Source organism: Mercenaria mercenaria, chromosome 10, assembly GCF_021730395.1.
Source record: "Mercenaria mercenaria strain notata chromosome 10, MADL_Memer_1, whole genome shotgun sequence".
Lineage (NCBI taxonomy): Eukaryota > Metazoa > Mollusca > Bivalvia > Venerida > Veneridae > Mercenaria > Mercenaria mercenaria.
Window position 1 is genome coordinate 74,975,756 of NC_069370.1, and position 26,311 is coordinate 75,002,066.

Sequence of the window (26,311 nt, forward strand, 5' to 3'; positions counted from 1 at the left end):
ACTTTGGTATCTTGTAATTATAAACTGGAATAAACAAAGCTGCAGACAAATTGTGAATGGAACAAGAAAACAAACACTTTACGTTAAAGCTTTCGACATGAGCCTTCTTTGGAAATACTATTTTTGTTGTTGTTTTTTTTAAATAATAATTATTGAAATAGTTTATTTTTCCATCATTTTACTGGGATCTTCTAACATGCATTTAATATTTCCTTATCAGTTTTATGGTTTTGTCAATTAGCCATTCAATGCAAACTATTCATTTTTGCAACTTCTGCTGTTTCGTACAGTAACACCGTACAGTAACACCATACAGTAACACCGTACAGTAACACTGTACAGTAACACCATACAGTAAGTATGGACGGACTTGCAAAACTGTCCAAACTTCATCAGTTTCAATAAGTCTTTGTTATAGACATCAAAACCTGCAGACATCATTAAAGTATGACTATGGTACCATTTCTCTTAAAATGGCTTAAATAATGATTCAAAAAATGGAAGTCAGGGTATTTTTCTTGTGCTTTTTCCAGATATTGCACATGCACACCTACCTCAATTTATTTCTGGCCATAAACAGACAATTTTTAACAGCATCACAGACCTGTGTGCAAAGCATAAAATGACTTGACTATCTTGGATAAATCACTGGTGATAGCAGTATAACTTGTAATCAATTACAAAAGTTTTATGAGCAAAATGCAATCAAGTATGATCCAATTTCGAGACTGTTTCCGCTGTAGGGAAACAATTCTGAAATCTAATTTAGAAAAATGAAATCTCCCATGCACAATGAATGCAACAAATTGAACCCCTACAATAACTGCGCTGATCAAATTGCAGTTTTCAACAGCTCTAAATTTTCTCTGTAAATGATTTCCATATATAAAATAAAATGGTTTGATGAGCTAAAATATCACTCTAGACACTGAAATCAATTTCAAAAACTTCTTTTCAATCTAGTTTAATGTGTTTATGATGCAGTATTAAAGTCTTTCAGTGTCAACATCTGCTAGAAAATTATCAATGTATAATAAGCAGCAAGGGAGTACCTATTACTGACAGTTAATAAAAAGGGTATAGTTTTACTGTCTAGAACCAAAAATCAACTAAAGGCATATAACGAAAAGAATGTCTGTAAACTGACTAGAACCAACAATGAATCATAAGCATAAAGAATAGAATGTCTGTAACAAATAATGTATAAGCATAAATGTCAGAATGTCTGTCAACTGTCTAGTATCAGCAATCAGTAAAAGACATAAAGACCAAAATGTCTGTTAACTGTCTAGAACTAACAATAAATAATATACATAAAGATCAAAATGTCTGTAAACTGTCTAGAACCAACAATCAGTAATAGACATAAATACCAAAATGTCTGTTACCTGTCTAGAACCAACAATAAGTAATAGACATAAATACCAAAATGTCTGTAAACTGTCTAAAACCAACAATCAGTAACAGACATAAATACCAAAATGTCTGTTACTTGTCTAGAACCAACAATAAGTAATAGACATAAAGACCAAATGTCTGTAAACTGTCTAGAACCAACAATCAGTAATAGACAAAAAGACCAACATGTCTGTAAACTGTCTAGAACAAACAATCAGTAATAGACATAAAAACCAAAATGCTTGTTACCTGTCTAGAACCAACAATAAGTGAAAGACCAAATGTCTGTAAACTGTCTAGAACCAACAATCAGTAATTGACATAAACACCAAAATGTCTGTTATCTGTCTAGAGCCAACAATCAGTAAAAGACATAAAGAACAAAATGTCTGTAAACTGTTTAGAACCAACAATCAGTAATTGACATAAAGACCAAAATGTCTGTAAACTGTCTAGAACAATCAGTAATAGACATAAACACTAAAATGTATGTTACCGTTAGAGCCAACAATCAGTAAAAGACATAAAGACCAAACTGTCTGTTACCTGTCTAGAACCAACAATAAGTAATATACACAAAGACCAAAATGTCTGTAAACTGTCTAGATATAGGCATAAAGACCAAAATGTCTGTGAACTGTCTAGAACCAATAATCAGTAATAGACACAAAGACCAAAATGTCTGTAAATTATCTAGAATCTTAATCATTTATAGGTATAAAGAACAAAATGTATGTAAGTGGCAATGTCTGTCTGAAACCAAAAATAAACTAGAATATCTGTATCAAAATGGGCAGAAAAATTTACCAGACTGCATGAGGATCCAGAACAGAAAATATTATTTTTGTACCTTTTAATGGTATGTTTTTCATTAAACTTTGATCAATATCAAGCACAATTTGACATTAACGTAGATTTTCACAAATGGAGCATTATCAGCACCAAAATCAGTCATTATAGAAACAGATACAGCAACTACTGGCAACATTTGATGCTGTTATTGTATAGTGTGTACAATTTACCTGGTTTTCTTTTTAATACAACATCTCAACAGATGTTGCTTTTTAGAGAAAGGAATAAAGCATTAATGGGGTTTATTGTATATTATTTATACCTGACTTATTTGTCTAATAGGCCTAGAGCTGGAAAGTGAAACCCTCCCCGCTCTAGGGATTTTTGTAGACCCCATTATTTTTGAAGCCCCTTGTATATAGATCATATTTCTGAATTCTGCCATCTGGCAAGCGGGTTCTCTATGAGTTACAGCCTGTTATTTACGTTACCTTAACAATTATTTAATAAATGATAAAACTGGAATGTGTTGATTTATATGGTAGAAACAACCAAAATCATTAGCAAGTGGGTTCAGTGATATGCAGAATATGCTGTTTTCAATGTTCCCGCTTAGTTTTGTTCTCTAAATTGATCAATTCATTTTGTAATTTACGTTACCATTATGTTTTATAAAAATACTCATATAAATTGATTCAATATGTTTAATTGTCTGAAAATATCAGATATGTCTGAAGTATAGTATTTTCAGATGCACATTACATTAGTATTTAAGAATTTACCGTTCAACAGTTTTAAGAACGAGTATGTTACTATTATTATATACGTTACTAAAATTCACTATATAATATTTTCATTTCTCTGTCAATAGATTGTTTATGTAATCCTTATAATGATGTTCAAACTTAGATAATGTGAGTATCTTATCAAGTTTGAAGTAGTTTGATATAGAAATGCATATAGCATAACACTGACATTGTAACCTACGTTACGATACGTTACTGAATTGTATTTTAGTAACTGAAAAATACACACAACCGCTTATCTGTTTAACCAAATAAATTCACATAAATCAAAACTGAGAAACAATAAAGTTGCGGGGTTCAGTCACCCAAGTTGTCATAATCACTGTCTGTTTCATATATGGTGTCAATTATATTGGTCATCTCTACTTCTTTATAGTCATCATAAGAGTCATCAGAATCACATGTGCTGATGTGTCACAAATAATTTCAGCTAGTTCTTGAAGTACTATATTATCGGAACACTAAGTCATATTCATACAAACTTTCTGATCCAAATTTCTATCCTGGATCCACATTCATCTACTTTTGGTATAATTGGGTAAACTGATAATTCATACATGTTATGTGCATTTTAAATGACAACTGGCACAGTGGAAACAGACTCATGTCCATACCATTATATGTACTCTGGACATTTTCAGAACGTACTTGATACCTTGCAAGAAACATATCATATATAAGTTTGTTGATGTTATTGTATTCTTTAATCCATAGATTGCACCGACAATATTTTCCGTTTATTTGCCGTTAAAGAGGACATCAGATCATTGATGTGTATGAACTACTTCTGCTAATGTTGCAACATACACCTGGGTTTTCACTAGTAATTTGAGCGGTGTTACTTTCCCTGAGCAAACAAAAACACTGGTTGTATCAACAACCAGTCAGACAGTGTATTGCAGGCAAAATTGAGCAGATTCTTTCTCCTTTGCTTATAAAGATGATGTGAGCATTTAAATGGCATCTCTTATTGCCTGTTCCAGTGTAAAATAAAACTGTAACAGTATTTCGTGTTTTTGAAGATATCACCAACAACACAAACGCGTCTGTATCTGGGGATCTAACTTTGTTTTTCGCCTTTCGTGTAGTGCCAGTAGTACTGATATCTATGCAAAGAATATTATTCTTGTGTCTGTTACTTCCTTTGTATAGAAACAGTGGTATATAAGGTCGAGCTTGAACTTTAATGTTGTGCTGAACAGCCAAAGTACCAACTGTTCATACACGTTATGTTCTACTCTCATCTGTGGTATTTTGTTTTGAGAATTGGTTACTTTCCTCTTAACTTCAGCTGTGGCAAATGTTTTAAGTTTTCTTCTCTTAATGGAGTCTTGAAAAGGAACTGATTTTTCCATCAATCTTCTTTTGATAATCCATCCATTATCTTTTCATCTATTTCAGTTTGTCAGGAGCGACTTCTGCTTTCGCAGGAATACCAAACGACACATAGTAATTTTCATCTTTGTAGGTTCTTTTTCCAGCCTGGAATGGGTTCGTTAATGATTCTATACTATCATAACCCACTTAACTTCTTCTTCGCTCATGCCTGTCTGAGCAGTTTATACTTCTTTGTGGTCGGACATGTCTTCTCTATTTATGTTTGCAATCAGAAGTGTTGCTTCAACATATCTGGCTCTGTAATGACTGATCATGCACCAGTGGAAATATGCAGCATTGTTTCTACTGAAACCAAGTATGCCAACTTCAGACTTTGCATGTCTGATAATTATAGTAATATCTACAGCATTTCTCAATGCCGGTACAGAAGACGTAGATGTACTTAAATCATAACTTCAGAGTAGCTCTTCTGCATCTACATACATTAACCAAAATTGAGCACTTTTGCCATTTTCACCCTTTCTGATTTCTGATTTGAACTGCTCATGTCTGTTGAAATACTCTTCAAGAGAGTTTTATTTCAAACACCTTTTCTTTGCATGGACTTTCAGTCCGTTTCTGTAATATTAGTGTCTTCTGAAATGCTTTCCTTGCGGGTTTCTGTCTCTTCAAACTTGCATAGAAGCAAACGCTCAAGAGCTTCTTTTACAGTCCTGTGTACTTTTAGGGTATGGTTGTAGCATTTACCTGGTAATACTTTATCAAGTGAACCACTAGAACAAATTCCTGATTCTATTTCAAGTTCTGCAAGACCATTGCCCTTCATTAATTTTCCTACAGGCTCCAATATAGAACAGATTGTGGGAAGACAAACATTCTAATAATTATGTTACCAAATCCATCTCTAGAACCAAAGAATATGCCTTCTTAGCAACAGCCGAGTCACATGTCACTATAGTATATTTCTGGCCAACTTTATTACTTGCATGTACTGACGTTTTTAACATATGCTGGACTGTAGCATTATCATTGATTGAATAATTCGAAGATGCCATCTATATGAAGCAAGTTTGAACACTCACTCTCTGGAAATCATTTCACACATTTGAAATTTATTTATTTATTTCATTTAATTTCAATTTATTTTCCACTCAATGAAATCAGTTTTATTTCACATGAAAAAATGATTTTTTGTTAATCTTGATTGTAAATTCAGTTTGAAGGAAACTATATATAATTTGTGTAATTAGTAATTTTCGTTACACAGATTTTTGATTTGTGATGTATTGATATGTTTTAAAATATATAATACATATTTATGGATTTTGTACATGTTACATATCTGTTTAAACAAAATATTTTACCATATCCCAAATATTTTTAGACTTAAAAAAAAAATCATTATAAATCTGAAACTCATATTGTCAACATTATATTATTTTATCTTCTTTACTATACATTATATACCGCTTTTTTTTCGTAATAATTATAAATATTTTACAACCGATATTATTATGTCAAACTCTTATCTGTTATAACCACAACCTCTTTTAATAACACTTTTGACACAGACACTTCAAATAAGAAATAAAACCACATAGTTATATTTTCTATTTTTTCGTTACAATTTTTGGTAACGTACATTTGATAACGTAAAGCACATGACTATTAGTGTCAATTTACCTGCAAAATATAAATCTTTATATTCTACCTTTATATATTGACATATTGTGTAGCTAGTGAACCATTTATGGCTAACTGTAATGCCATTCATTATTTTCTATAAAATTATTAATGGTAACGTAAAGAGTAGGCTGTAACGTAAAAAGAACCCGACTGCCAGATGGCAGAATTTCTGGAATGATAGCTCAAATTATATGCTTTAAGAAAATCATAGCGTAGAAATATCCCTAGAGAGGGGGGGGGGGGGGTGGAGGGTTATTGTCAGCTCAAGGTCTATAAGTGGGCTTAACTGAAACATTATATTCACGTCTTTAATAAATGCTGAAATTTAGCCGAGTGAAACAACAAGAATAACAAAGCGATAGGTAACACCGATGGATGCTCCCAAAAATTACTGTAGCATATGGGGCTTTTCAGTCACGGAGGTTGTGTAAAGGAGAAATGCGGTCAGCAAGAGTTGTGGTTCTTTAATGCAGCATTCGCTCTCACTGATCTCTATGAATATGTAAAGTATCATGTCAATACCGTATAAAGTAATCATGTTATGCCCAAACAAGGTTTTCAAAAATAGGGAGATATTTCAAAAATGGGATCACCTAGAGTTATGGTTCCTTGTCACTGCATTTTCTCTCACTGACCTCTATGAATATAAAAAGTATGAAGTCATTACATTACACAATATTCAAGTTTTGCCCCAAACAAGGTTTTCAAAAAAAGGGAGGTAATTAAAAAATGGGACCACTGACTTCTATCAACATGTAAAGTATCAAGTCAATACCTTACACAGTATTCAAGTAAAGCCTCGAATAAAATTTTCAAAAAAGGGAGATAATTCAAAAATGGGACCACCAAGAGTTATGATTCCTTATAACTGTACTTCCTCTCAATGAGCTCCATCATTGAATACAGTTAAAACTTGGTAACTTCAATACTTTCTGAGTTATCCTCCGGACAAGAAGTGTGACGGACAAACAGATGGACGTTCCTACATATGGGTATTTATGTGGCTACTCTTTTGTTCTCTCTATTGTTCTTTTAGCTAAGTAAAAGAAAAATAGCCACATAGAAGTCTTACCGAATGGATGACATCAAAGAAAAAGTAGTTACCTACTGTTCCTATAGTCACCTACGTATGCAAATGTAAGCTCGGACAAGAGACGGACGGAAGGACAAGGTGGAGACTATATGCTCTCCATTTCAGTAAGCATAAAAAATAGTATTAACTAAAAAAATGATATATACAAAAAAATTTAGGACATACCTTTATTAAAGATGTTAATGGATTCTAGTCAATCCCACTGAACAATTAATCCATGTCACCTGAAAAAAAGAATATCAACTAAAAAATCTTTAGCTTTCATGATGCAGAAACTTTCCTTTATTGTGAAAAAAATACTAATCACACTTAAAAAATCAAAACTACGAAGTTCATTGCCTCAACTTAAAATAAAAAGATTTACAAACAAGTTAAGATCTAAAATAAAAATATAAATGTGATATTGTAATATAATTATGTATACCGGTATACATATATGAAAAGGAACCCCTGTTGTGTAATATACATTCATAAATCCATGAGAAACATGTGAACACAATAATTTTTTAACAATGAAAAGAATCAACACACCACATTGAAATAGAAAAAAGTTGATAATTTATTCATTAAATCCAGCTTTTAGCACTGATTCACAAATTAAAAAAAAAAATGCTTTTCCAAAAATGAAAAATAGTATGGCATCAATATTTCAATTTTAAATGAGAAATAAAACTAACAAAACCATCCTGAATAACAGAATTTTAATTATTTTAAATATTACCATTTAATATATTTATATATTTATATATAAATATATTTATATAAATATAACATTTAATGTAATATTGAACTCTAAAAAAACACACATCCGTCACAAAAACCGTTAAGCGCGAAAATAAATAAAAGCTTCAGATAAAAGAAGCTTGTTGCTGTCTAAATAGGACGCAAGATGTTGCCCCCGTCAATACGAATTAAATGTATAAAATTGTGTGATCAATGAAAAGGGACTATACATGTTTTGAATAATAAGGGCACGTGGGACAGATTTTCAGCGATCATCTGCCGGCTGTTTATGTACAAAAAATTAGGTTAGTCTCGAGATTTATAACCGATACTTTATTATGATTGTTTTCAAATGAAAACCAAGACACAGTCATAAAGCATATCATAATTATTTTAGGGGGAAATTACGGTAGATGTTGGGTTAGAATTACTGTCCGACAATAATGAAGACACAAATAAATTTTGTACCATAACAAAGACTGACAAAGAAACAGATATGATCTGATGAGGTTACGCTGTTGTTATTGATATTACACACAACTTCAACCAAAATTTCAAATTTCATTTTGTTATATAATTGATAAAGGCTATATCAGTGATAGTATTCAAACTAAATATAATTAACATCTGAAACTCAGTATAAGTTAACTTAAAGTCCAAACGAAGTGCTGTCTATAATACAGTCAACATACCATACATGTACAATATCATAAAGGTCATGCTAGAGAAAGTCAAAATGCAATCTTTATTTGAAGGTGATCTTTATTCACAGGTAAAAATGAACTAAAGTTTTCAGTTTAGAAATAAAACAAGTGGTCTTAGAGCCCAGGGGATCTGTTTTTCCAGGTGCTATGTTTTTACAAGTGGTCTGTCCATACAGGTGGCCTGTTCATACAGGTGGTCTGTTAAACAGGTTGTCTGTTTTTACAAGTGGTCTCTTCAAACAAGTGGTCTGTTAACACAGGTGGTGGTATTTCACCAAAGTCTCTCTGTACAGTCAAACCTGAGCTAACTACTACCAAAGAACCTGCTTTGAAAGGTCTGTAATTAGTTTCACTTCCCATTTGACTATAAACAGTGCATCTTTACTATTTCAAGAAACCATGACTTAACACAGACCACTTTTGTTATCTTTAAAGACAAGTTTTGCTGTATTTAAATTAATTCAGTTGAAAACAGCTACATACTATACAATTTGTTAATGAATTGAAATAATTGCATAGTATACATGTCACTCTGACATCTGCTTTTCAACAATCTGCTGCAGAAACTGCAGTGTATTCTATTTCATAGCAATTTAAAGGTGTATTAATGCATGATCAATGCTTAACTGACAATTATATTTCTTATATCAACATAAATCATAATGATTTCATCAGTGAATAGGATAGAGATAGACCCTAAAATTTTCAGTGATAGTAATACATTAAACAAAGTCTAGAAATTGATTTCCAAGTCCGTGAAATAACCAAAAATGATTTCACAAATGTGAAGTTTATGATAGTTTTGTTAAAATCAATAACAGAACTTTTAATATTTAATTTAAAGTTGTGATCCACAAAGAATGACAACTCTTGCCTTGGGCTGGTACTTATAAGCAGAGATATCTATTAGCTTACTTCCCTTGCAATTACACAATTGAGTGTAAAATGAAAACTGTTTTAGACACAATATCATACATTTTTGCCCAACAAAAACATTTAGGATTTATTCATTTGTGTTTGATTTACCCGTCAAAATATGGTTCCTATGATTCTGTCAACTTACATAAGGTAAAAAATTAACTTTTAACAAGCCAATAATAAAATGAAGTACCGGTAAGTAATTGATAGTGCAGATAATACAGTTTTGCTTGTATCAAAATGTCACAATAGAAGCACTTTTTGTAATACAGAACACCTGGTAGGATTAGTAAAGGTACAATTATACTGATCTCTATTTCCTATGCCTAAATAGGAAATAAAATCTGTAAAACGATCAATGGAAAGCACAGAATGCAACGAAGCAACAAATAGCAGAAACCACACATATCATTACATAAAGCTGTCAAAGTGTTATCTTTATTTTACATATCAATGGACTGAGTATATAACTGACCAGTCGCCGCCTGTAAATCAAACTTATCTATGATCCAATCAGGTAACGATATTTAACAAACACGTGTGTACCACTTATCGCCGCCATTTTCCTCCGATAAGCTGGTTGTCCAGGTTAGTAGATAAGTAAGCATCTGTCTTTAAAATCTAATTAAAACTCTCTTTAATTGCTAAACTGTCGAAGTGAAGTTAAGAGTTGTGCAAGTTATTTCTTTCCCTTAACCAAAAGGAAGTCTCCAGAGACATGCAAATTCTGGTCTTTTTACAATAATAAGCACCTATGTCTGCTGAAGATGAATAAACTCAAGACCTTAAAACTTACATCAAATTTAAAAGTTATTAAAATGTAGCACCATATTCCATGTATTTATACCATATTATATATTAAAAAGTGAACTCTACACTCCAAGTAACCGCTATTTGGCGAAGACAAAAATAAATTAGTGCGAATATTTACAAAATACATGTAATAAATAAACAAAGCTGAAACATATAATTATTGAATTCCAAATAAACTAAGGTACTTATTTTGTGAATGAACAAGTATGTTCAATCAGTAGCGTTATATGGCCAATTCTAACACGATCCGCAGCAATTGCTATATAAACATATAGCGAAATCGCCTATACATGAATCTACGATAAAATATGGTTGGCTGTTACATTTCACCCCCCTATGATTGTAACATAAGAGATTCTACTTCAGTTCCATTACATACGAATTATTTCAGGGCCAAACGGTTGAAAACAGCATTTCAAAAATATAAATATAATAAAAAGTCATATTGACTTATGTGTAGGTCCGTAAAACACGTTCTGATCTCTACAAGCGAATTCAATTAGCTTAATTATGATTCAGCGGTGTCGTCATAAATGTATGACATAAAGTATGACGTCATAATTATGTGACGTCATATAAAAGTTAAGCTAGTCACTAACACAGGGTCAACTCGCCTAACTTGATGATTCTGTTCATAATTAGTTTGCGAGCTGTTAGATTACTAATTTATGAATACTTCTCAGAATTCTAATAAAAAAGAAACAAATATTTATGCGTTCCATTGGCTATGCAACACTTTCTAACCATAGGGGGTAAATTGTAACAGCATATGACCCGAATGACGTATTACGCTGAAAATGTAGTACTGTAAAATGCGAATTATTTGCATTGTTAGAACGAAATAATAAATCTGTTCCAATAATTTTATCAATTAATAAAATATGGGCAGGAGTTTGAAATTTAGTGTTTTATTTTTTTCCTCGAAAGTAATGCTCTACATATACAAGACATAATGAAGACTTAAGCTTTTAGACATTTAAAAAAAACTGTTATTGATATAATAAATACCGCTCAGTTTTTCAAATATAGATAAAGGTTTGAAATGTTGAAGAATTCAAAGAGAATTGGCTTCATAATGAAATCACACAAGCATCCCCAAACTCGTGTGAATCCCGCAGGAATACCAGTGACTGTTCGGGAGCCCATACCTACCTCCTATAAATAAAAATGAGCAAGTTCATTAAAAATAAGTATTTATGCCACTTTTTAAATTTCAGTTTGATAGCCACAAAAGAGAAGCGAAATGAATTAACACAAGTTAAGTTGAATGAATAAATAAATGATATCAATAATTTAGAAGAATTAACGAAATGTGACTAAAGTGACAAAAAGTATATTAATCCAGACGTAAATTTGTTCAATACGTTCATATTGTGTTAAATATGCAACACTAAAATTTATAGTATTTCCTTTGAGCGGGTACATTTGAAAACGTTATAATTATAGTTGAAATGAAGCATAGAATTTGAGGACATATGAAAATGCAATAGACATTTTAGAATTTGAGAAACATATGAAAGTGAAAAACTGCAACTCAATGCGGAGTCTTAGCGAAACATTTGATTTTCGAATTACCAATTTTAAAAGTCAAATACCTGCAGCCTCTTTAACCGTAATAATGTTATTTCCGTCCCGCATCTGGAACGACTAATACATATTAGACCTTCCTGATAAAATTGATAATGACAAATTAGCTAACTTATCTGTTATAATGATCTTTTGTAAGGAAAGAAATATTAGCCAACATCATAAGGGATATCATTTCAGCATTATCGTACCCGTGACATTTTGAAGCTTGTTTGTCGGAGGTTTCGCATTTCCAGACCATATGTCTAAAGCGACGATCGCACTTTTGGCGTGGTCATTCATAACACTAGCTAGCTATAAAGCTCTATATATGAATTTACCTATATAAGAAACATACTTCATTCCTACAAGAAACACCCTACACTATACTGTCTGATTGTTCCAACAGTGTTAGATACTTTACTCAATTAGCATCAATCGAATTGTTCAAATTAAATAAGATCAAAAATTTTTGGTTCCATGTGAATTCCATGACTCTTGACATATAATTTTAGATTGACACAAATGAGTATATTCAGTTACGGGTAAAATTAATGTTTTATGTTAAGAATTAATTAAACTTTCATATTTTATACTCATCATAAGTGAAGCATCAATAATAGCACAAGTACTTATATGTAAAAATTCTCAAAAAAAAGTAAATTGACTTAAGTATTATGTAAAAATAAATTTGACTTATAATAAGTATTATTTCGATCAGAAGTAAATGAGGTTGAATTCTAATTAAAATATATGTTGCTTTAAACCATACTCAACAGGGTACCTAACTTTGAAAGTTCCCAAAGGAATCCCTATTTTAATCGGGGTCTCCTCAGCTTGGATCCTCATAATATGAAGTTAAAAAAATAAGTCTTATGAGAATTTACGGACAGTGATTGAACCGCAACTGACTAGTGCTGAACCTTAACACTACAGAAGAATGTATCCAAACTGATATCAATCAAGTTTGCATGTCAAGAAACTGACTTTGACCTTGTATCTATAGATATAATCATTGTAAAGTCTAATACACCACTAAATTTAATATCAAATAAAATTCTTGATTTCCTTGACTTCTCTTCTGATAAAATATAAATCTTAAATTACATGATTTAACTTCGATGATACAAATTTATTGAATTTCTTTGAAGTTTGAAGATATAAATGTTAAGTAAGGAATATATTTTTAGCATAAATTCTGTTTTGATTATTTCGCATTGAATCATACATTTCAGTTTGATGTTGAAAAGTTGATTATTGATCATTACAGACTTATCTTCGAATCGGATCGGTTTATTTAAATAAAACAACAACATCAAACGATACACTACATATAACGAATCGTAAATTTTGAAAGTGGGGAGATCGCTAGATCGCAGACATTTTCGTTGTCAAATTCAAATATTAGATAATATTATAAGCCTATGGATCAATCGAATCTACTTCGACAACTGTGTATAAATGAACCTCCTCTTATTCACTTTCCGTTATGTAAGCAAAATTCCCAACCCTATCAACTCAAATTGTTTGAATTGTTCCACCTTCACGCTACTGATTAAATCTACGATCAATGTATGCAGTCCACTCCGGAGTTCAACATTTTTCAAATTTCCATATTTGCATGAGTATCAAAAAACTATTTTTTAGTACTCGATTGTTAAATAGTTCCATGTATCCTGATCAATCATTTAGGATCACAAATAGTATATTCACGGATACTAGGTAAAACGAAATAAGCGATTTTATGGCTTAAACGATTCTGTTAAAGCCTATATTACTTTTATATCGGGTCCTTAAAGGTCTTGTTGCTTCGATAATAGGGATACATAGATAGGTGTAAAAATATTTTTCCAAAAAGGTATTTGATCTTAATTGATTATGAAAAAAAAAATTCTGACTAATAGCTTATATGATAGTAGGTGAGTTCATCTTCTATAAATTTGGATCTGCCGGTTAACCGTTAGTTGACTTCAACTGTATTTCATTTATTGTAGAATCATTAATATTCATCATGAACTTCAATTTTCTTTGCTGTTGACCTCACAGATCCATGAAAACTCTAATTCTTATCAACAAATAAAAATTTCCCATTAATTAAATAACTGAAATTCATGAATTCATAACCCAATGAAATAACAGTTTTGACCAAAACGATGGACTTTCATGCTCACAAAATGAAATGATTTCACAGTATTATATACTGTAGTCAACTTAGCAGTGTTCTGCATTTAAACCTGTTCTCTAAAAGTAACTCACAATCTTTCCTGCATCAATCAGAGGTGGGTGCTGATTGCATGATCTTCATCAAAATAATAAGATAGCTCCTATATTAGCTAGCTGGGTTAGCAATCAACTAACACTGGCCAGTGGGAGACTGTCCTTGGAATACTTGCCTTCAATAAGAATTTCTTTCTTGAGTATCTCTGGTAAAACTCAAAGTATTTTCATTAAGCAACTTATTTAGTAGTCTAATTAGACTAGAACTACAAAAAATCTATTAAACTATATTTTCGAAACTCATATCAATATACCTAAAAATTCATCAAATATAAACATTATGAACTTGTGCTTGATTTTTGCAGACATTTGAAAAAATTGACTTCAGCCAATAAGTTTCATAATGGTTATGTCTAATAGAGGAACATAAAAACTTGTCAAAGATTTCAATAAATATGAATTTTTTCAGAATCATGGGATTTTGATGGAATTTGGTTGATTATAAACATATACTCAAATTTTATGAAGAATATTCAAAGCGTGCTTTTTTCGAGATAGTGATCAGATAAACTAAAGCGCTTCGCTAATTAGACATTTTTGATTTCTTTACGAGCCAGTGTGATTTTAAAATTTTTATTGAAATAAAGCAACAGTACATGTACATAGAATTTATACAACCAGTTTTTGGTTAATTATAGACTGATTTTATTTCAGTACGCGAATAAGACCTTGAGTATTCAAATTTGTAAGTTACGCCATCCTTCTTTTAAACGTGGCTGATGACCAACTTAAATCTTTCTTTTTTTATTAACATCAAAATGACAAAAAAAACATAAAGTTATCTATGTTGGTAGGCCATCATCTCGAATATCGTCAATTATTAAAGTTTTTTTAATTTGACTGAAGCAGGATCCTAAAAGACGGACAAACAGTTGAAAGGTTACCAGTACGACATATTGTATTTAAAAGCAAAACCAAGAACAGTGTGTCCTAAGGAGGGATGATTTCCAATGAAAGAAATAGTTATTTTTAGATCTGGTTAGTGCTGTAATTATTATAAACATCAAAGTGTTATGGTTTCAAAACTGTTTTTCGTGACACTTTCAAAGTAACTAAACGTTGAATTATCTTTTTTTGTCGTTTACTAAATGACAAAGGTTAATAGCATTTCAGAGTCAAAATATCCATAATAAACATACAGAAGAAATTGCCGGAGAATTTTTAGTACTCCAAATGTCGTTAATTAGATACCTTTGTTTTTGTTCACTGTATCGAGACAAATTTTATAGTAGGTCCTATTTCGCTTAAAAAATAAAGCTGATTTAACGAATATTTTATTACTGAAAAAAAGAGTTGGGAGCATATTAATCTGTACGCTTTAATGAAACATGCTTGATGAGAGGGGTCGCAAAGTACGAATGTGCGACTTAGTTAAATCTTACTGATATTCAAACAACAATCATTATCACTACTAAAACTATGTTACATGCCACTTCTCAGTACGTATAAGTCTGCCTCTTATAGTATGTCTTGAACTAAGTACCAAATCCTTAGACAATTTGTAATTGAATGACTCTCCTGCTGATTCCTAACTAAAAGACTTGCATATAAAAATTAAGGACATTTTGTTGACAAGTTAACCGCAATTTAATCTTATTCTTGAAACCCAAATTAACATTGTTTTTTATTCTACAACCAATTACTGGAACTACAGCTTTAAATAATTGATGAAGACTTTACCCAAGCATTCAATACGTCTAACAATTCCCCTTACTCGAGTTTAATTACTTTAAGTCTTTCAATTCATTTTACCATCAATAATTAAAATAAAGTTTAAATCCCAATGGGAAGAAATCAAGGTGAATTATAGTTTCAGGCATTGTAATGGTGGAAATACAGCACAAAAGATAATATTGGTCCAAATCGGGAGACAATCAAAATCCCCTTGATCAAAATCCCCTACGCTGAAAAATGACAGGGTGTTACAAAATCCCCTTCATACTTCTGCAGGGGGTATCATAATCCCCTCTGTGATTTTTACTTATTTCATCAAGTTTAAATACAACTGTATACAATTTAAAAGTCTATTGCATAAAATGCATAAATACAATGCCTTTAGCAAACATAATATAATTTGGAGCACTGATATCTATATATCTATAATGAAAATCACAGAGGGGATTATGATACCCCCTGCAAAAGTATGAAGGGGATTTTGTAACACCCTGTCACTTTTCAGTGGAAGGGATTTTGATCAAGGGGATTTTGATATACACTCGTCCAAATCTCCAGAAGATAAGCTAGGCCAAACTCACAAAACCAGCTGATTCCCCCATCCCCCAAAACTCTCCTGTTCAATTTGACCAAGGTCGACATAATCAACCCTTTTAATTTTTCACTTATATCCAAATATTTACTTCAATCTGTTAACAACTGATAATTATCATCTGATAAAATTGCTATAATTCTTTAATTTCTGTTGATTTTTTAAAAAGTTTCTTTTTAACAAAATCAAAGGGGGGAATTTCATCTGCTTTGGTCAAACTGAGAAGGGGGGATTTTCTCGAGGGTGACACTTAGTTTCAATGTTGTCACTTTTGGTGTTTTTTTTGTGATTATGGAGTCAGTTCAATGTATCTGTGCAACAGAGTTCCGCTAAACCCAGTGCCAGGGGCCGTGCAGGGTGTTGCATATTCCAGTACCTCTCATGAACAGACCTAATCAGACAGAGTAATACTATGTTGTTACTTTGCTTGGTTGTGTTCTAAGTTTCCAAAGGATCATCTGATAGATTTTATAATTGTCAAGGTAACACAACTGATTTATTTTGATATTTGATCATTTTGAATTTAGTACTGCAGATGATCAGAATCAACCCTGGTCAGTTTACCAGTGTGTGCTTTATGTTGGAATTCAAGGTCCTTTAATTAACACCTTCCAGTAACAAAAGGTTCAAAGTAGATTTGAGTTATTTACTCAAGAAAATCATAAGCTAATTCAAACACAAAGCTCTTGCGAGTGAGGGGGAATGGATGTGTATAAAAAAAGTGAAAACTCATATTTTGAATCTACGGGCAACAATATCTGTCAATATCATAATAATAAAACAAGGTCTTACCATATACGATACTTACAAAAACATGGTAAAATGAATTTGTTTTAAACATGTTACAAACATGTTACCACTGTTCTTGGAATATAAAATAATAGGATAAAATCAAATTATTGTGTTTCATCTATATCATAAGGACCTCTGAATTCATCAAAGATAAACATTTTTGTTGAAAGTTGTGAAATGAACTATTTATTGCTAACAAATTTTAGTTACCATGCCATCATCATTACTAACAGTAAACCCGATAAATGTCCTCAATTTTGCAATTCAAGGTCATTACTGATAACTTGAGCAGTTAATGAACATAAAGTGAATTAGAATAAACTGGAGTAAACAAATGTGGCATAGCGTTTTACTCTAATTACGAGTCTTTTAACGAGAAAGCATAACAATAATACCTGTACCAATAGCTCATTTTCTCCGTAACAACTCACGCGCATGTACAATTATGGTTGTTTTCCATCGGACAAATCAATAATTTTCCCTGTCGATTGATAAAAAAAGATTATTTGATAATGGCAATAGGAAATTGTTGCATGGATGAAAATCTTTAAATGAGAGCGACAGTTTTCAATTACCGTCAGTGTTCAATATTTCATGTCGATTATTCAGTTTCACCCAACTAGCAGAAAAGTAACTGTTATTTCAAGCCGAACTGCCGTGAAAATGTAATTAATTGATGGTAAAATGTGTCATGCCTGAGAAACAAATTAAAGAAATGACACTAGGAGGGCAACTGGAACAAGTCAAAGTTTTAAATAGCAATGTCAAAACATGAGATATCACTAAAACTTAGCAATATCCCTACAGGGGGGAAGTGACACTTGGAGAATTATGAAAAACTTCATACAACTGCAAGATTTTATGCAAGGTTGTCTACCTTTAGATCCTGAAAACATGTATTGCACAGCAGAAGCAATTCGAAATAGATGCCCTTTTTTCTGTATCATTTCTCCTCAAGATGAAAATAAACCTGATAAAATAAATATGAATGAATCATCAACATGAGACAGATATAAAAAACTTGTGTGATATTTTCACAGACTCACAATGCTAAGAAATATTCAAAATTGCACACAATAGACTAACAAACATGAATACACACAGACAGACCAGACAAGCACACTAACGTCTTATTAAACACAGGACTGTACGTCAGAGACCACTAATTCTACTTATGCACCAGTATGACTTTAAGTGAATACAAATCCAAAATTCAACCTTTCCCCATTCCAGTTAGTACAGAATAGCACATTTTAGCCTTATGTGAACTGAAAAAGTGGTAGCTGCTATATTCACATGGTTTCCATCTTATTTTTTTTTAATGGAACTATAAAAGTTCTTACAGACCTGCACACAAAGATGTGAGTAAATACACAGGTTCCTAGTTTGGGATGTCAGTGCATGTAGGAATGGTAATATAATGCTAGCCTATGGAAACAAGACAATGGTCAGTGACCTTTCACCATTGCTATTGAAGTAACACAATTCATATATTGCAACTAAATGTCTCCTGCAAGAATCATAACGAATAATAATAAAACAGCTCTAAACGAGAAAAACTATTGCAACCTCATCAAAACAATGGTCAGAAAGTCATCATACGGTAATATCATACCCAAAATTATTAAATGGTATTACCCCAGTCTATATCGCTGGCACAGTTTTTGTGGTGGTGCCAACAGCGGGGATCGTCTCGGAATATCAAATATTATTAACAAGGCTGTAAAGAGTACACTGTATATTCACCGGGACAGTAAGATTATGCTAAATGGCTCAAATATACAATAAAACTTGGCCACGCAACAAATTTCTCCGTCTCTAATCATTGATTCACCAAGAAAAATGACTCCAGAGTATTGACGGCGATAAATCCAGGAAGGAACATGCAATAGCTTCGCAAAAAATATGTCAAAATATACAGTAGAAACAGCAATTATCAAAGACATATCATGAATTCACTCCAATAAATGTCTGTTTTTATTCTTTAATTTGAGAGAAAAAACTTGAAGAATATGCAAGAAGAACTTAATATTATTTTCATTATTAGGCCCGTACTGGTGGTACACCAGAGAAAACTACAGGAATGCCCTCTATCCGTCCGTCCGTCCATCAGTCTGTCTGCAGCTGTCCACAAATCTCCATCCTTCAATTACTCAAAAAGTATTCAAGCTAGGTTCATAAAACTTGGTATGTGAATACAGGGCAATATGTAGACTATGCTTGTTAAAAGATTTTTTTTCAATAAATAAACTGACAAAAACATCTGAAGCAGTGCAGCGAGGGTAAATCATGTACATGTGAATACATCCTAATTATCTTTGCTATGAAAAATTATGACATTACATCTAAAACTAGTTTCAATTCCCACTCAACTGTGCCAGTGCAAGGGGGTATATTAAACAGTTATATATGCTCGAGGCAAGAGTTGCCAGTCTTTGCAAACAAATAATTTAAAACTTTGATAACTGATATATACAACTTTCTTTAAAATTTTCTTTAGTTATTTGAAGGAATTAGAAATACATTTCTAGACTTTATGTGTTTCTTTGTTTTAAGGTTATATCGCTGCTTCATTGCAGTAACTGTTGTTTTCTATTGCTGTGTCATATCATAAACATCAAATAAGATTTGAAAGCATGCTACCTATATACCAAGTTTCATTGCAATTTATTAGTCACTCCTAACTTAAGTTATTGAAAAGAAACCAAAACCCAATTAGCAGCAAGCCGGGCCGACTGCCCGCCCACCTAACAACATCTGTCAGTCTAATAATATCATTGCTATTTTTCTTAACAAGGCTTTCAAATTTAGTTACTTAAAGATTGTATGTTATGGAATCACACAAGAATTTGTTGTTTATACTAATTTTTCCATTCAAAATTAAAAGGCCTTTTGTAACAGAGTACTGTAGGTAAACTGCCTTAATCATAACGCTTTATATTCAATGGTCGTTATGCATAAATTTCTTTGTGGTGTATTAGTCAAGTAGGCTATGGTTCAATTTCCAACTTGGACATTTTTTTCTTGATTACACATTTTTTAAGAGTTCAGAAGCAAAATGTCATGTTCTTATGTTCTAAATCTATGAACAGACTTCAGTTTTAAAGAAAGATCATTTTTTGCCAAAATCTAGTCCCTTTAATAATCTTACCATCCATAAAATTCATTTTGTTAAGACAGAACTCCTAATTCTTTATTTACCTTAACAACAAGTGACCATGTGACTTCTCTTGTATCCTCACAATACTTCCGCAATAACTCCCTTCTGTACAAACTGGAAACAGAACAAGACATAAATTGTTTCCCCTTCAAATAAGACAGAGGAATCTTCAAAAATATTTTAAATAACATACAGCAAAAAAACTTTAAAATCAGGAATTAGCAGAGAATTATAAACTTTAGTTAGTTGTAACAATATAGGGGTTCCATTAAGGGTCGGTGTAGTGGGTGAGGGCTATAGTGGGCCCTTGCTCCTTTTCCTGTACCAAATATGGAACCCCTGCAAAACCAATGATATTTTACAATGACTATGTACATCCATGTTTGCCATTCAAGATGACAAACCTACATTTTCGACAATTATTGTTGTTTCTGCATCATCAAATATAATATCTTTGCAAACTGAAAAATCATTAATCCAATCAGGAAAGTCTAATTCAATCAATTGATAAAATGTGGAACCATGTTTGGCTGCTGATATAGGCGTCTTACATTGTTAGCTGGAAAGTTAGAGGCATCTTACATTGTTAGCTGGAAAGTTAGAGGTATCTTACATTGTTAGCTGGAAAGTTAGAGGCATCTTACATTGTTAGCTGGAAAGTTAAAGGCAGCTTACATTGTTAGCTGGAAAGTTAGAGGCATCTTACATTGTTAACTGGAAAGTTTGAGAATATATTGCATTTTCTATACAGTAATGTCATTTTTGTAACTTTTGCTTTTTGCATCATTTTTCGAAAATTTCAATTTTCTTCTGAAAGGGCTCTTAATTGAATAAATCTTACCTGTCATAAATAAGTCCAAATTGATTCTGTCATTTACTCCTCAAAGACTGTCTTTCATACAAACTGCAAATAAGAGGGATTTTTATTGTCTGAACCCGGCTTCTTTATAATAACCAGTTACATTTCAAATACCACTGACTGCCCCAACAAAGTGGCCAAAAAAGATAAAATCAACTAATTCCTGTGAAGTACCCATCTGTTGTATGAAAGTTATTTGCTTTGCAAACAGAAAACAGTCCTTTACATAACAATCAATAATCGGCTTCATTTAATTTATAAACTTTTCTCTTCTTAAATCAACATTTCACTGTGGTGAGAAGTTCTGATATTTGGAAAAGGAAACTTAAGGGATATTATAGCGGTATTAGAAATAAAAGAAGTGTAAATTAATTGCATTGTGGAGGAAACGTTGAAATTAAATTGCCAAATCAATACCGCCCGCAATTACCAAATGAAAACACAAAATGAATGAGAACGAGCTGCAAACTTGAATTAACTTTCCCACTTGCTACTACATAATGTATTAATTTTTTTCTGAAAAAAGAAATCTTTCAATTTGTACGCAATTCTTCAATTAAAAAGCTTTGTAAAGTTTAAGCAATTTAGTTCTTTAGACTTAAGATTTTCTGCCAACTTGCATTTCTACAAGGAAAGTTTAATCAACTTCTATCATATTGTTTTAATAAGGAACTGATACCGTTTGTAGTGATTCTAGCAGTAATTTAATTCATTAATGTGACAACTGGTACAAATTATTATTTTGTTGAATCATATCTAGTTTCTTTATGTTCTTATTTAGCTAAAATCTTCTAGCACAACATTGTAATAGATTATGTGGGTCTGACCATTCTAGCACAACATTGTAATAGATTATGTGGGTCTGACCATTCTAGCACAACATTGTAACAGATTATGTGGGTCTGACCATTCTAGCACAACATTGTAATAGATTATGTGGGCCTGACCATTCTAGCACAACATTGTAATAGCCATTATGTGGGCCTGACCATTCTAGCACAACATTGTAATAGATTATGTGGGTCTGACCATTCTAGCACAACATTGTAATAGCCATTATGTGGGCCTGACCATTCTAGCACAACATTGTAATAGCCATTATGTGGGCCTGACCATTCTAGCACAACATTGTAATAGATTATGTGGGTCTGACCATTCTAGCACTACATTGTAATAGATTATGTGGGCCTGACCATTCTAGCACAACATTGTAATAGCCATTATGTGGGCCTGACCATTCTAGCACAACATTGTAATAGCCATTATGTGGGCCTGACCATTCTAGCACAACATTGTAATAGCCATTATGTGGGCCTGACCATTCTAGCACAACATTGTAATAGCCATTATGTGGGCCTGAAACATTCTAGCACAACATTGTAAATAGCCATTATGTGGGCCTGACCATTCTAGCACAACATTGTAATAGCCATTATGTGGGCCTGACCATTCTAGCACAACATTGTAATAGCCATTATGTGGGCCTGACCATTCTAGCACAACATTGTAATAGCCATTATGTGGGCCTGACCATTCTAGCACAACATTGTAATAGCCATTATGTGGGTCTGACCATTCTAGCACAACATTGTAATAGCCATTATGTGGGCCTGACCATTAAAGCTATCAAACATTAAAAAGGAGTCATTTTTGAATTTTCAGAATATTCTTTATGATTCTTCGTAATATTATGTTTATCTCTTGAAAGAAAATGATTTTTTGAAACAATGAAATTTCTACTGCTATAAATTTAACAAATTGTGTGTGTGTATCAAGTTTCATATACATTTATTCTAATTGCCGGGTGTTGTCCGCTATGTCTCCTTTATGTCCGCTATGTCTCCTTCATGTCCCAGGATCTAAGGATCAACCAATCAATGAGCAGGCAATGTTTAATCAGTAGATTACTATTGATCATGCCGATGAGAATGGATCACATGGTATCAGAGAGGCAAAATGTGTGTCAAAAAGTGATAAACTTCATTTTCATTGTCAGTCTCCCATACACTAATTGTCAATAATTTTCAAAAGAGTTAATTATTAAGTCAGTACAAGCTAAAAACTCATAAATTTTGATTATAAAAAGTTGTCAAAGCAATGTATTTCATGGTAATGGAGATATTTCATAGATTTTAATTACTGACAGCAGACCAAGTGTTTTTTCAATAAAGTATATAATATATTCAGTTTTTACAAAGGCGGACCATTCTATATCATGGGTATCTGTTTCTTAATTTTATGCTATTCAAAAAAAGTTTTCATGCAAATATTTAAACATAAAGGACATCACTTATTAATACCTTTCCAAAAATGTGGAAAAAGCTAGAGACTTAATCAGAAATATATTTCACTGACTTGTCACTTACATGTAAAATAATTTTTTGCACCAAACTTCTTTCATAAAAAACCATGGATCCAGATAACCATGAAAATCTGTGTAATTATCGAGGCCTGGTAAGTTTTTCATGATTTAATCCAACGTAAGCCTCTGCAGTGGCAGCTGTTAAGTTTCGAGTGGACAAGATTAAATCGGCTGTAAAGCTTAATAATAACCCGACATGGTCATCAAAAAGTCTGATGATGCGGACCATGTGTCTCTATCATCGATTGCTACCTCACACTGTGATTACTTTTATATCTTTTCACCATCCTTTCATGCATGATTTAATGACAAAGCATAGGGGCACGCTTTTCTGTACTTCAACTTATTTTATGATCAAACAGCCATTACAATAATATTCAGAACAAAGAGTTATAGCCCTTCAGAAACATGATGTAGTTATTAACGACACTGCTGCAGTGAAATACTAGAGCTTACTAATTGGTCACCTACCTTTCAGTCACCGGTAGTGTGCAACGTCATACTTTTTTCTGAAAAGTAACCAAATAGTACGAAACTTCAGTTCAATAATTCAGTGCAATAGGATTTTCTTAAACATCAAAAAGAATGTTTAGAAATATAAATGTATGATGAATAAAGCCCATTATTGTTTATGCATAGTCCACAGATGCAGAAAATACACAAGATGAGATGTAAATTGTTGGCTAAATTTACTTAAGTATACTTTAGGCTATTTGGCAAACCTGCCCTTAAAACTATCACCTATCTAATTCTATCATATTAAAAAATATTAAAATGACAAATATCATAACCTCATTGTGACCATAAATGTATTGAAATTTTGTTCTCATGTGCACCATTAAAGCATATGATGGGACAGTAGGGTCTATCAAATTCTCATTTAGTCATTAATATATCCTTTCTGTTATGTGTGGTAAACAAAGCAAAAGAAATTATTCTTCCTTTGTATGGGGATGAAAAGCCTGCCAAAAAAATTTGCACACTGGAAGTGAAATCATGCAGAATTGACATTGTTAGATGGGATTTAAAGTCCAGGTGCGATGCCTATTATCTAATAATATAATACGACATAAGAGATAAAAGTAGAATTTTATACCTTATAAGGAGATGATACATCAAACCAAACAGCTGTAAAGCTGAAAAATACAGTACAATGACATTGAACAGAAAAATATCAGATGCAGTTTTAAAGACTTTTAGAGATAACTTATTTTATGATCTGATATTTTTTAGTTGTCATCCCTCTAATGGGTGAGCGACAGCAAAAAGTTATCTCTCTGTCCCTAGCTCTAGCTGAGTATATGAAACTATATGTGATTGCTCAACTTTAAACTAGATATATTTCAAACAAGTATTAGGTTCATTGATTTTTTTTCTCAGCTGACAAGTGACAAAAATAGGGGCAGCCAAATAGGAACAAAACTTACCTCAGTTTACTGGATCTAAATGGGTCGAATTGGTAGAAGTACGAACAAGTGAGTCACGACAGGCTTTTATCAGTCACCGGTGAAATCATGTTTTTACTCATTAATAATAAACCCTATGCGAATTCGCAGAAAATAAGTACTCAATGTTTATCAAAAGTATTTAGTGTCATTATTTTTTTTTTTTCAAAATTTATCATATCATTCAGTATAGTTGTGGTATTACTTCATCAAATTTAGCAGTAATAAACAATAAAGTTTACCTTGTTTGTATCTGTGCGCGCGTGGGACAGTTTCGCAAGATAAGTCTAGTAAAACCGGTAATGGAGTGTGTTCTACATTTTCACACAGAACCAAATGTATTTAATACAATTGATAAGTATAAATATTAACGCAGATGTCCTGTAACAATTTAGTATAAATTATGGAAAATACGGAGTATGAAAATGGTAACCGCTACCTTAATGATGATTACCCGGATTTAAAAACAACATATCTACTGAGGTAACTCTCAAAAGAGACAGTTGACGGTAGGCCTACTGGTCCCGACTCTCTCTTATAGGTCTATAGATTATATAAAATCGCAAATCAGCTGGTTTCAATCCCAATTATTGTTTATTATCTCACCCCCTAACTAGGCAATTACGTCATCATCATCCTATTCTCTGCAACCACTGACTACAAAATTTAATATTCCCTTTACCCCACTAATTTTCCACCTTACATCCCCCAACCCTTGAGCAGTTCAATGCCGGATTGCAACATTCAAAACACTAACCATAACCTTGCATTTCACCACTGTGTTTATCTTTTAAATCACTATTCCGTTTTATTTTGGCCCGATTTTCTTTATTTTCTACTTACAATCTTTGTGGCTTGACGCGCACGGAAGTGTCTACGTCACTGCAAAGGGTTCTCTTCAAGTAACATCTTATGCGATATCCACTACGCACAGTTAGTTTACTTTGTTTGGATTTTTGGGTAAAGTAATGTCTAATGTGATATCCACTATAGTTAGTTAACTTTGTTTGGATTTTCTTCAAGTAACGTCTAATGTGATATCTACTAAAGTTAGTTTACTTTGTTTGGATTTTTTCTTCAAGTAACGTCTAATGTAATATCTACTACAGTTAGTTTACTTTGTTTGGATTTTCTTCAAGTAACGTCTAATGTGATATCCGCTACAGTTAGTTTACTTTGTTTGGATTTTTTTCTTCAAGTAACGTCTAATGTGATATCTACTACAGTTAGTTTAAAGGTGGATAATCAGACTTTGGCCATGTAACGGATTTGTTCGAAACTTTAGCATCTGATCATTTACACTCATTTATGTT

General features: G+C 32.3%; 1 long non-coding RNA gene across 2 annotated transcripts in view; it reads right to left on the reverse strand.

Annotated features, from left to right (window-relative positions):
- Nucleotides 1–24,692, reverse strand: part of LOC128546251 (uncharacterized) — a 104,882-nt gene extending 80,190 nt beyond the window's left edge. For both annotated transcript variants that reach the window (XR_008365897.1, XR_008365896.1), the window contains exons 1-5: nt 24,650–24,692; nt 24,025–24,062; nt 21,174–21,236; nt 20,374–20,446; nt 7,279–7,337 (exon numbers count right to left, since the gene is read on the reverse strand). This is a non-coding gene — a long non-coding RNA (uncharacterized LOC128546251). The remainder of the gene's footprint in view (nt 1–7,278; nt 7,338–20,373; nt 20,447–21,173; nt 21,237–24,024; nt 24,063–24,649) is intronic.
- Between the last annotated feature and the right edge of the window lie 1,619 nt (nt 24,693–26,311).